The sequence below is a fragment of the Etheostoma spectabile genome, chromosome 9 (genome assembly GCF_008692095.1).
Source record: "Etheostoma spectabile isolate EspeVRDwgs_2016 chromosome 9, UIUC_Espe_1.0, whole genome shotgun sequence".
In the NCBI taxonomy this organism is placed as follows: Eukaryota; Metazoa; Chordata; class Actinopteri; order Perciformes; family Percidae; genus Etheostoma; species Etheostoma spectabile.
The window spans coordinates 32,287,184-32,300,092 of NC_045741.1; positions in this window are offsets into that span (position 1 = coordinate 32,287,184).

Genomic DNA, 12,909 nt, shown 5'->3' on the forward strand with positions numbered 1-12,909 from the left:
TCATAAGGTTGAGGCGGACACAGCTTTTTGAGCATAGCGCCGCAATTGCTTTCCACTGACAGCAAGACTCAGGGCATGATGGGAAACGCCTGGCTCTCACCAGATCAAAGAGCTGATTGGCTCTTAGTTTGACTCTATAGTTTTGACAGCACCATGTTTTGTAGAAAATCTTCATTTTCTGTGTAATTTAAGTATTTAATGTTACTTTCAAGGCAAAAAGTCCCACGTTGTGCAATGTTTTAAGCTGTTAAACATCTTGTGCGGTTGATAATAATGATAAAGAGCACTTATCAAAACAAGCAGTTACGAAGTACTACACAATGCGGAAATAAAAAGGAACACAATGCCAGTTATTTATTTCCATTTAACTTTAATTTTTGTCAATGCTATAGTTATATGGTTTTGGTGTTTTGTCTTATTTTGGTAGTCTGTTTTTCTGTTTATTTGCTCCGTTTCCTGTTTTTATTTGACGGCCTGGTTTTTTGTCTTGCCCATAGACAGTTTAAGAAATGGACCAACAGATCCCATTGCTCTGGACGGAGACCAGTAAAGTCTATAAGAAACTCTTTTCCAGTGATGACTGAGCATTACTGCGCATTGTCGTGTTTCTTTAGAAATAAATAGATAAATAGAGTCTTTAAACGCTTCAGATGTGAAGTAATTCCCTGTCAAAGTAGCGCCAAAATGAATGGCAGTTATTGGGATGCTAACGGCAGGTAATTGCTTGTTAGCGTCAAAGTAGTTTTGTTTTTTTTGCCTGATGTTTTCCACCTGTTTCCCAGTCTTTGTGTCACCTGCATCTTGTTACCTCGTTACCCTTTGTATTTAATCTTTGTGTTCCCCTTGTCTTGTGTCAAACCATTGTATTATGTTGTGAGTGTCTGTGTGTCGTCTACACGGTTGGTCTCTGTGTTTCTGATGTTTTGCCTGTTCTTAAATATTTTGCCTGTGTTTCCAGGACACCTTTTGTTTGTTGGATTTCATTACAGTAAATCCCTGAGCTTACTTGTGTTTCTGCCGTCTCGCACTTTGGTTCTAAATTGACTCCATGTTCCATGACATACAGAACCACATCCAGAGCCACAAGTCAACAATTTCGTGGCAACCCCATCTACAGATCTAAACTTGTATCAGCAATTTATTTGCACAACAGTCATACATCTGCGGTTTCCATCATGTCAATAGCAGTTATAATTATCCTAATTGTCCCTGTCTGTGGCCCACACACACACACACACACACACACACACACACACACACACACACACACACACACACACACACACACACACACACACACACACACACACACACACACACACACACACACACACACACACACATACGCCTCATGTCTATTAGGGTGATTACAACTGTGACAATTATGTTCAAAGTAACAGTTATTCTCAGGCTACATGTCAAGTTACATCTGCTAAAGAAACAGAGTTAAAGTTCGGTTTCGATAAATGTATTGGTTTATAAGACAATTGCAATAACAACATCATCAGTAAAATAATCCCTATGCAATCACTACTGTGATGAGCCCAATCAGTTGCCAATTAGAACTTCCCCCTTTCAAGGAGGTGTGGGGAGATTTCTTGTCAGACAGTTGGTCAGGTATAAAAAGCACGTGCAGAACCTGACAACAAACAATGGATAAGATCATAGCAACTTTAAGGGGTGACCAAGGTGATGTCATGTTAAGAGGGAATAGAGAAACTGAGACTGTGAACTGGAAGTCAGATACCATAATAGCAGTATACATTTCTCTGCCGTTATTCCACAATTATACAGCGTTGTCACCCAGCCTCCGGCCTACAGTTCCCACCTTCCACACTCTAAAGCTTAGGCTAAGTAGATCTTAACTCCATCCATCCATCCATCTTCATCCGCTTATCCGGTATCGGGTCGCGGGGGCAGCAGCTCCAGTAGGGGACCCCAAACTTCCCTTTCCCGAGCCACATCAATCTGCTCCGACTGGTAGATCCCGAGGCGTTCCAAGACAAGGTTGGAGACCCTCCACCCAGTCCTGGGTCTTCCCCGAGGCCTCCTCCCAGCTGGACGTGCCTGGAACACCTCCCAAGGGAGGCGCCCTGAAGGCATCCTCACCAGATGCCAGAACCCCCTCAAATGGCTCTTTTCAATGCAAAGGAGCAGTGGCTCCACTCCGAGCTCCTCTTAGATGACTGAGCTCCTACACACTTCCCCATTTCACACTCTCGCTGATGACCTGGAGGGACAGGATCCTCTTCCAGGGGTGGTACCATCACTGTCCGCACCGACTAAACCAGTCAAAGCCGGGGACTCCTCTCCAAATATATCACACAAGTGACCACGCACGATTGCGTCACTATAAACTGACGTTTTAGGGGGAGGACCCCGGCCGGTTGATGTTTTTTCTGAGCACAGGTCTTTCTTTGTTTTGCTCATGAAGTCTTTTCCACTTTTTTTTTACATCGCTCTCTGTAAGACGGCTGTCTGAGTCACAATAATCATTGATCCCCTCTGTTATCTGTCTTCATTCTGTTTTGTTCTTTTTGTTTGTTATAATGTTGGACTGCTTGGCAGTCAACGTATGTCTAAAAGTCAGTGAAATAGTTCCGGGGTCATTCACATGAATACGTTTCTCCTATCCAGGACTGCATGGAGGGGTGTGGAGATCGGTCTGGCAATGCGAGACTACCCGGTGCCCTACTCCTGAAACAAACCCATCACAGCAGTCATCCTTGTAATGGTTTTTAAAATACTGCAATGTTTTATCCGGAATTCAATCACAGCACAACATTGCTGCTACTGGAGCTTACCAGGACATACCAACACATCTAAAACAACAACAAAACAGCCTTACAAAAAGATGGAACAGGCCTTCACCTCAAAAGGATGCAAAATTGACAAATGAGAAATTACTGGATGGCATGCTAATAACATACAAAAGTACAACAGACAGATCTCGGGCAACAGTAGAGGGCAAAATCACTAGGTAAGTGCCTGCTCTTTATATACACCTTAAATGTTTCTGAAAAGCCATTGATCTTCCATTATTCCTGTTCAGTATTTTGTCACCCACAATTTAACTATAGGGCTTAATCAGCACATCACTGGTGAAGGGGGAAATTATCACAGCAAATGAGTGCGAAAATATCAATTTGTATCTGTCTTGTTTGATTTTGACTGAAATTCAATTGTCCTTTTTCACAGCAAACGAATGGAATAATTGGTGGCACCGTTATTTCTACACCACTCTTCCCCAGTCAAACTCCATCGGAAGTTACTCGCATAACTGTAGATCCATCCGATGCCAAAGATCAGCCGCCTGGTCCCTCAACTGCCACTCACACCACACATTCAACTGCACATAAAAAGTGCAACAGTTGACCATCATTTTATGAAACCTACCAGTCCCATGCTGAGGGGAGGACAGCTGCTTGGGAGTCCCTGGTGTTGGATCCTAAATAGTTTGAATACGTCTTTAAGGTTGCACTATACAAATAACCACGCTCAAACAGTTAGTATGTGTCATTGCTTTGTTTTTATTATTACAAATACAGTACTATGGTTACTATGCTTGCTGCTGTGAGAACATAATCATTTAAGTCTGTTTTTGTATAATCATGATGTGTGTACATTGTTCTATTAATCACCTTGAAACTGGGTGTATGGACAGAGTGTCCTGCCACGTGTTTGTTTCATCTCCCTTTGTGCATCCTGGTGTTCCTCTCAGCTATGTTATCTCTGCACTGTAGGCACTTGATGCACCCAAAAAGCAACACATTAGTTACAACCAAAGAAGCACATGTTTGTTCCATCCTAGACAATGTAATATGAAACTGTTACATTACACCTGTTTGACGTATGTTGGTAACAAAGGGCTGACCACCCGTTTTTTAAAAACATGCCTGCAGAAAGAGGTTCAGGGTCAGACAAACTTGGGTGAGTAACTGTGGAGTTAACCGATGTGACTTACTACAACTTTGTCTCTAGAATATTCTACCATAAATAAAGTTCTATATCCCAATTGCATGTAGTGAGAGCCTTCTTCCTGAAAAGAATCTAGGGGTAGATTTGAGCCCAACACTGATGAGGCCCGAAAGTAACAAGGTGGAGATGACTGAAAGAGAGAAAGAGGTCCCATAAGAAAAAAAAATGGTGACCTGCATGGGACAAATCTTGTCGTACCCAAGACGAATGTGATTGGTTTAAAAAAAAAAAAAAAAGCAAATTAATCTCCCATCCCAGTGTTGTATGGACTAGCGAGACCTACTGGTCTGGCAATAAGAGACTGACTTACACCGAACGATTGAGACGACGGGAGTGCACCCACTCTAGTAAGACTCGTTATTTCTTACAGAAATTTTCTGCGACAGTGGAATCGCTGGAAAAGTTGTTGTAAGAGTAGAAGAGTAGTATGTGATGCAATATATATGAGATCACACATCTTTAAATACGAGCAGATTGCTGATTTCATCTTAAAGTCCTCCAGAGAAAAGAGCCGTCAGACTTTCAAAAGTTGCGATTCACAGTTTTAATCGAAAACCAACCTCTTGTCATCATCAATTTTGTGCTCCAATGCTACACTGGCAACCCAATTAGGATGGGTTTACTTAACTGACATTCCAACATAGATGGCCTAGTTATTCAAAACAGTTCACATTTAATGTTTCTCATGAAGAGTTTAAGTATGCATCTCCATTTGCAGCTGTTATTACTCCCGGAATGGAACTTGTTTTCCTCTTTTTTTCTCTCCTACCAAATGGTGACCAATTAACTCTACTGCCTATTGGAGTACAAGTTTTTGTTAGTCCATTTGCAGCTATCCTTAAAAAGCTGTTTTCATTTTATTATTATTATTAATTCTGGCAGTACTGTGGCATTCTACATTGTGTCAAGTCAGGATCCAAACTACACACTTAGAGTACATTCCACATCAACGGTGTTTGCCATCTATGAGACCTCCGAGGTTGAACAATGCACAGCAGGCATGCCACACACAGTATATTATAGCAAATTGAAATTTGCAGACATCACCGGCAAAACACTGCTGTGTTTTAAATCTAAAAATGAAGGGAACAAGACATCCTTACTTCTCCGTAGGAAGCCCAGAGGTTGTTCATACATCTTATTTATGTTAGTGATGTATTATCCCAAAGAGCCTCAGCCCATTGTAGAAAAGCAGAGCGGCGTCATGAGAGCAATAACATGAGTTCTTATTCTAATATCTGTACCCATACTGTTAGTTTTTCTGTGAACGTTGATTAATAGTTAATAGTCTAAAAAAGACCAAAACAGATGCGGTGACTAGTAGTATTACCTCCTCACACTAGGACTTGTAATGCCAAACTTTAAACGTGTGCTTAAAAGGAATTAGTTTGTAGTAGATACAGAATGTTCAAGTGCTGTATTGTCTCAAAATACCTGGGTCTGTCCATATCAATATATTGAACATAAAGTATTATCCTACAAATTATGAAAGGTGATCTGTTTAACAGAACTTTCAGTTTCATACTTGTATTTTGTGTTTGTACTAGAACATGTTAACCCGCATTAATGTTAAAAAAACACAATTTTTCTCAAAATGGCCATAGCTTCTGCACTTGTATTCCCCCTCTGTCTGAAACACTCTGTAGGAGCGCCTGTCTCTTTAAGCCCCCCTCCCAAAATATCCCAGTCTGCTCTGATTGGTCAGTAGTCCTAATCCTTCCGGAGAGGAGTAGAAGCAAGAGACATTTAAGAAACAAAATGGAGACGTCTGCCTCGTTTGAATGTGACGTCAATTAAATATGACGTGCGGCACAGAAGCATCAGCTGTTCAATGTTTTGTCATGGCCTTTACTTTATGATCTCTCAGATGAAAAAGAACAGTTTTCAGGACAACTTCTATATTTACTTTGAATTCAATTCACAACATGGCAAAATGTCATAAGAATGTATATACATACATTTTTATTATATTTAAATACACAGTATGGCTACATATAGCCTTTGTAGGTTATTTTAGTGTTAAACACTACAAATGTTTGTATGAAAAGAACTAAACACATGTTTACAGTATATTATATACACACACAAATGCAATCAAAATTAAAATCATCCACCTCCACCCCCCCACCAAATGAATTATTTTCTCTGATTTCGAGACCCAATGTACAATGTATTGTATAAATGTATGAGTGTTTTCTATTACAATGTACTTTGATGATTAGAATGGCTGCTTGTAAACTTGTCCATCCATTAAAAATGCCACTGCAGCTCACATTGTCGGACATTTAAGCAGCAAAACTAACTATAACATACTATATAAAGTTGAGAGAGGAAATAGAACTAGACCTTCTGCTTCTGAAATGATCCTGATGGAGCATCTCTCCACATGTTCACATTTGAGAGAACATCAGTAAGTCAACTGTATATTATTTCACCCACCCGCTATTAATAATAATCAGAATGTTAATTTGTATGATCTAACTGGCCGAATCTGTTGATTAACCACAGGACCGCATTTATGAGTGATCTCTCTCTCTTTACCCACTTTTCCCTCTCTCTCTCTCTCTCCCTGGCACGCCTCTAAGTTTACTTGCCACAGGTGAAGACTTGTATATATAAAGAGGTGTATCCTCAATTATACCTCCCCTGGGGAGCCTCTTTAATTGGGATGGCTTTCAACACGAGTGAAGAATGTTTTCCGGGTCAAAAACTGGAGGGTCAGGGTTCAAGGAGTCAAAGACGTACAAATTTGAGAATTGGGAAAAGCCCCAAGCACGTTCCTGCGGTGTTTACTTTACATTTACTGCAAATGTACAGTACAACATCAGGGGCCCCTGTAATCTCGGGTGCAGATGTTCTTAATTTCTCCCCAATTCCACATTCCTGATGGAACGGGTTCAATTGTGTAGGTTTAGGTTTGGAAGCTTTTATATGGGATTTTCAGCACATTGTAGAAAGTGCTGCTACACTCTGCACATTCCACCGCTTACGACATGTAGCTACTTGCTAACGTCATGGACATCTTTAAACTTAGTTGCTGATGTTAATTTCTCCCCAATTTCAGATCACATTCCTGCTGGATCATGTTCGGAAGTTTAGTTTTTGGATGAATTTATCACGTTAGACTTTTTTAGCTAGGCTCAGACTGAGGGTAAATGCAGGCGCAGCAGCAATGGGCAGTATTAGATAAACGTGTTTTTAACATTAAAGCATGTTAACATGTTCTAGTGGCAACACTAAATACATGCATGAAACTGAAAATTAGCATAATAGGTCACCTTAAAGTAAATATGCAAAGTTATTAACACTAACAGGCACTAAACATAGTCAAACAAACTGTAAATCATCTATCATACTATTGCACAAGCAGTTGCACATTTTTTTATTCCCATCTTGTATATATTCAAACATTTGTTCTTACGTTTCATTCCTATTATTATTTCATGTGTAGTGTATGTATATTTTATCCTAGTATTTCATTTTATTTTATGTTATGTGCTGTGTGACTGATTTTGCTGCTGTAACACCATAATTTCCAGTTCTTTTGGGATCAATATCTATCTATCTATCTATCTATCTATCTATCTATCTATCTATGCAGCAGGAATAACATCCACTGAGTCTACTATTTTGATTGCTGGCAGATAGTTTTATGATGCAAAAGCAGAGTAGGTAGGAGAAAGCAAGAGCATTTGTCAGTGTCAGACGTAGAGTGTGAGCATATAACGGTTTCCTGGAGGCAGCGCGTACCAGTGTTTTGTCTAAGTTTAAAAGCATAAAGGTTTCTATTTGTTTTAAATGTCAACACTGAGTAGGCTACCGTATTGAAAAGGCCAGCCATTATAGTCTCATTCGCCTTAAAATCATTTTTACTTTGTGGTTCACCCAAGTACAGGCCTGGCAAGTGCGTAACAAAACATCAAAATAAAGCTTGTTAAAAAAAGAAATCCCAGTGTAAGAACCCCCCCCCCGTTTTAGCCCCACCACACACGCACACACAGGTCCGGGCGAAGCCCTAATGTTTATGTCATGTTTACTTGTATTGCAACTCCAAAATCACATCCAACCCCACATTATGTATCGTCTAGCAGAGCGTTAAATATTTTTATGGAATTCATGTTTTTAAAAAACAGCAGGGGAAGGAACTTAGAAACAGTGTTTTGCGGCTTGCACCTCTTTCTCTTTTACTTGTTGACTGTCTCCTCACTCTCCTGTCATTTCTTTTCTGAATTAGAGCTGAAAGTTTTACAACCACGAAAATCAAGCCGGCAAAGAAACTGAACTAAGCGACGTGTTCTCCTCCACTTTGTTTCAGTGCTACTGACAGGGCCACGCCTATTCAGACACTGTCCATGGTCCTGAAACTACAGCTAACCGCTAATCCCATCATGCAATAGCATGCAACTGTGCCCACTTAAAGGTCCAGTATGTAATATGTTTATTGCAATGAATCCAAAAATGACCTCATCATCAGGTATTTAGAAATCATGCTAAGTTGAATTACCATATTTTCTGACAACAATGCTAATGCCAGTATTTTCTCCTGTTGAATTTCCATTCTGTGACAGAAAATCTGTTAGTGTTTTGGCCTGTGTGTTGGTACCGACTGCCCAGTTTGACAGCCAGGCCGGGTTGCCAGATCTTCCTGTAAACACGTAAAGCCAGTGCGCTACAGCTTTGAAGTTAGTACAGCCATGAAAGCAGCAAACAAACAGGATCAACAGAGATAGATCCTACACAACCTAAATAGACGGCATGTTTCTAACCCCGGGTAAATATTAGAAATGAATTTGAAAGCTGGAGACAGCTTGGAGCCCAAAAGGATGCCAAGTTTCCTCCTGAACAGGTAACCATCAACTTCAGGCTAATTTATCATGGAACGGCCATTTTATGTCATTTCAAAAAACAAAACACAGCCAGCAAGGACCAGGCAAGCGGGCCACGGCTGTTTACAATGTGCAGCCTGTAACTGACAATGGGGAGTTTTTTTAAGCCATAAGAGTGGGAGTGAAAATCGGGAAGAGAAGACCGTGAGTTTGCAGTGTGTTTAGTGATAGTTGCCGTAATTCTAAGACAGTGAAATGTGTTCAGTCGAGATGACGGCTGTGGTTGTTTTAAAGAAATGCCAATAAACCAGAGAAAGTTTTTCTCCCATCCCAGAATGCAGTGTGGACTAGGCAGACCCTCCTCCACAGCGCTGTACAGGAAGGTCTGGCAAAGACTCTGAGTTGGGCTACTCGTAATGGCATCCTTTGGCATGCGAGTGGTTTTGAAATGCAACTTGAAATGTAGTTTTTTTACATGTCAAACATGTCTATATGAATTAATGGAGGAACAAAAAACAAAAAAGCATGTTTTTTTTATAGATTTCATCACTCATAATGTTTTTCTTCTCCAACAAGTTGCTGCACTACAGTTTCCATCATGCATTGGGTGATATGAACACTCTTTTATGCCCTATATCTTTCACAACCACGCATTCTGGCATTCATCCTTGGTCCTCTCACACAACATGTCAGTCAGCAGCCGTTATTTAACAACAGCACCTGGCAAACGCTGCCTGACCACAACACAGCTGGGGTTTAGTGTGCCCGCACCTTCCACCAGACCTCTGACACTAATCCTTGATCCAGACCTTGACCTGTCACCCCTGCTGTGCCTCCTGCTTCCCTACGTGACAGTGGATTGGCACCGGTTTCCTGCAGACGAAGACCAGTAGACCCCCATCCTGTTGGCCTGAGGGAGGCTTTATGGATACACACTAAAGTACACGCTGGCACACATATGTCTGAACAGAAACAAGACTTATTGTAACATGTGTCCCTTCACCTTGAGCTTTATACACGGCCCACGGCCCAACAGAAACAGCCACGGAAAGTTAACACAGGACATGTACAGTATGATGGGATGACAGGGACTGGTCAGTGTTTTAAGCCATAGAAATGATGTGGATAGAAAGGCCATTTTCACACTGTAAATAATGGCTGTGAAATCTACAGTTATTTCCTTTAGATTCCACAGTAGAATGCTGTAACATTTACATTACAACCTTGTCGACATGACAAAATCACAGTATTACAGTTGAAATCACAGTAGTCAAAGCATTACTGTAAAAAAAAATCACAATATAGCCACTATAGTACTGTGAATAGTAAACTACTGTATTTTTTATCTTATGTTGTGTTTAATTGTTTTGTATTTTACAATGAATACATAAAATACTGTAAATGGAACTACGGTACTTTTACTGTAAAGAATTCACAGTAACATGCTGGCCAATTGTTGCCAGTAAGTTACTGTAAATTGTACGTTAAATTTGTTACGGTGATTTCAAATCAACGTATCACAATGGCTGAGTGTCAGATATTTGTATGTGTACTAAGTTCTACAGAGCCACTAAAGGGACTGTCTATGATTATTGCTTTCTATGTACACTGTACGTGTTTGCGTGTCGGCTGCAGTATGAGAGTCTCTACTGTTGGCTGGCAGACCTGTAGAGTAAGAGGACAGGAAAGAGGTCCTTTGGACACTGAGCCAGAAAGGACAGCGTCACGGCTGAAGGGTGTTAACCACGGCTGCTCATCACATCAGCTGAGGCACAAAGTGATTTCACTGTAAAGCAATCATCATTTCATCTTCATCATCATCATCATCATCTTGGCCGTCAGTCCGTCAAATTGACTCCATATGAGCTCACTGCTGTGCCTGCACATGACATACAGGACGGACTACCACACTGTAAACAGCACGTGTCCAATCGCACACACACGTGCACACACACTCTCACATGCACACACAAACACACACTCTCACACACACACACACTTCTCCGGCCCAGCATGTGCTCGAAGACATACTGAATGGATTCTTTATGCCAAAAAAAGTCAACGTTTTCACTGTTGCCAGGAGAAACGAGGCACAAACAGAGAGAAAGGAGTTTGACGCACAGTTATTTCTCTCCTGAGTTCACATCCTCTCTCAGCAACCACACATTCATTCAGTCAACTCAGCCGTACATTCTACACATACACCAGCACATAACATGAGCCAGGCCGGGCGCCCTCTCGGCTTCTCCTATCCCTGGAGGGTCGCAGGCGTGTCCAAGGAGGCTTTTCCAACAAATCTTGGGGTATTTTCCAGAGCCGGTCTCCTCTCCATTAGCCTGGCTGGTCTACAAAGAGGCTCTGGCAGTAAATCCACTGCTCAGCTTGTTATGGCGCAACAGCTCTGACATGGAAGAAATGTCACAGGGCCTTGCTGCCAGACCACAGCTAAAGGCTGGCTAAAGACGTGAACGAGAGCCAAGAGGGGATTCCTGCAACACACACGTCACCACAGCAGAGGAGGGGGGGGGGTTGAATACATGTCACAGTGGGTCATCATGGATCTAAGCCAGGGAAGAGCTTTTTTCTATGTGGATATGTGTGTGTGTGAGAGAAACAGTTTTTGGATCCATGTTTAAATGTCAAACCTTTTTTATGCTGTAATTTAATTCCATTACATTAAATTGTATTTGTGGGGACAAAAAGTACAGTACATTATCAACTCATTGTTGGTTTTGCTCTGCACATGAGATTTGTTGCCAATGAGAAAGTCAAACAAAAGCACGCGTGATTTGACTAATTAACTGTTTAAAGACTACCAAGATCAGCTGATTTTATGCAGTGGTGGAAGAAGTATTCAGATACTTTACTTAAAACCCTCTGAGCCCGAGACACTCGCCCACGCGTAAAAATAGCACCGCTGATTCATAGTTTAATAATTTATCAACCATACAAGCCAGCGACTTACTAATGGTGGCGTCTGAAATGTAACGAGTTAGCGGTTACGGAGGTCTCTTCCGGGTCCTTCTAGCCTCTACAGGTGATTTTCTATTGAGCCTGGAACTTCCAGCTTCTTTCAGGGTCATTGGGCTTTAAATCCAAACTGTTACATCCCAGATTTATCCACTTTATCTCCATAATTCATAGCGTTTTGGTTCATTTCTGCTGCTAGCTCACGACTCCGTCTCTCCTCTCTGTTGTTTAGGGAAATACAGGCCCCAGTATGCCCATATATGGGAGACAACGTCACCAACTTGTATGGAAAGCCAGAGGGGACAAAAAAGCCAATAGGCTGTATGGAAGGCCAAGAGGAGCACATTTTGTGTGTATTTTGTCAACTGTATAAGTTATAATGATTATTTCTTCACAGTGTGACTCCCAAGACATATGAGAAGTGTTTTAGAAAGGAAAATGGCTTATGTATCACTTATCTGTCTGTGATATCAATACATATCTGGAAGATTCATGTTCCGTTTTATTTATTTATTTGTCTTCAAGGCCCTAAAACCATTTTTAACATGCAAGTGACCTCACTGCAACCCAAATATTCCAATAACCCAGTTTGTCCTAAAAAATATGATGTTCATATCTTGACTGTAGACAACAGGGTTGATGTTTTACAAGCTTTTTTATAAAATAAATCCAGACGGACAATGAACTGTAAAAATTGCCTTAGGTCTCAGAAAGTTAAAAAAGTAAAGGAAAGTAATAAAGTAAAAGTACCAACACCACACTGTAAAAATAGTTTACAAATTAAAGTCCTGCTTTGGAAATGTTACTTAGGTAAAAGTATTTTTCAAGGAAATGTACTTGAAGTATTACAAGTAAAAGTGATCAATTCAGAAAAATCCTCCCATTTTAGAAACTGGAAAGGATGCAAACAATTGTGTGTGTTTTTCTTTAATATTTTTAGGGCTTTTCCGCCTTTAATTTTTGACAGAACAGGTAGGTGAGAAAAGGGGGGGAGACATGCAGAAAATAATCACAGGTCAGATTTGAACCCTAGACCTCTGCATCAAGGCATGAACCTTAACCCTCATGTTGTCCTTGGGTCAAATTTGACCTGTTTTCAGTTGTTGTTTTTTATCACAAAAAATGGGCCTTCAAA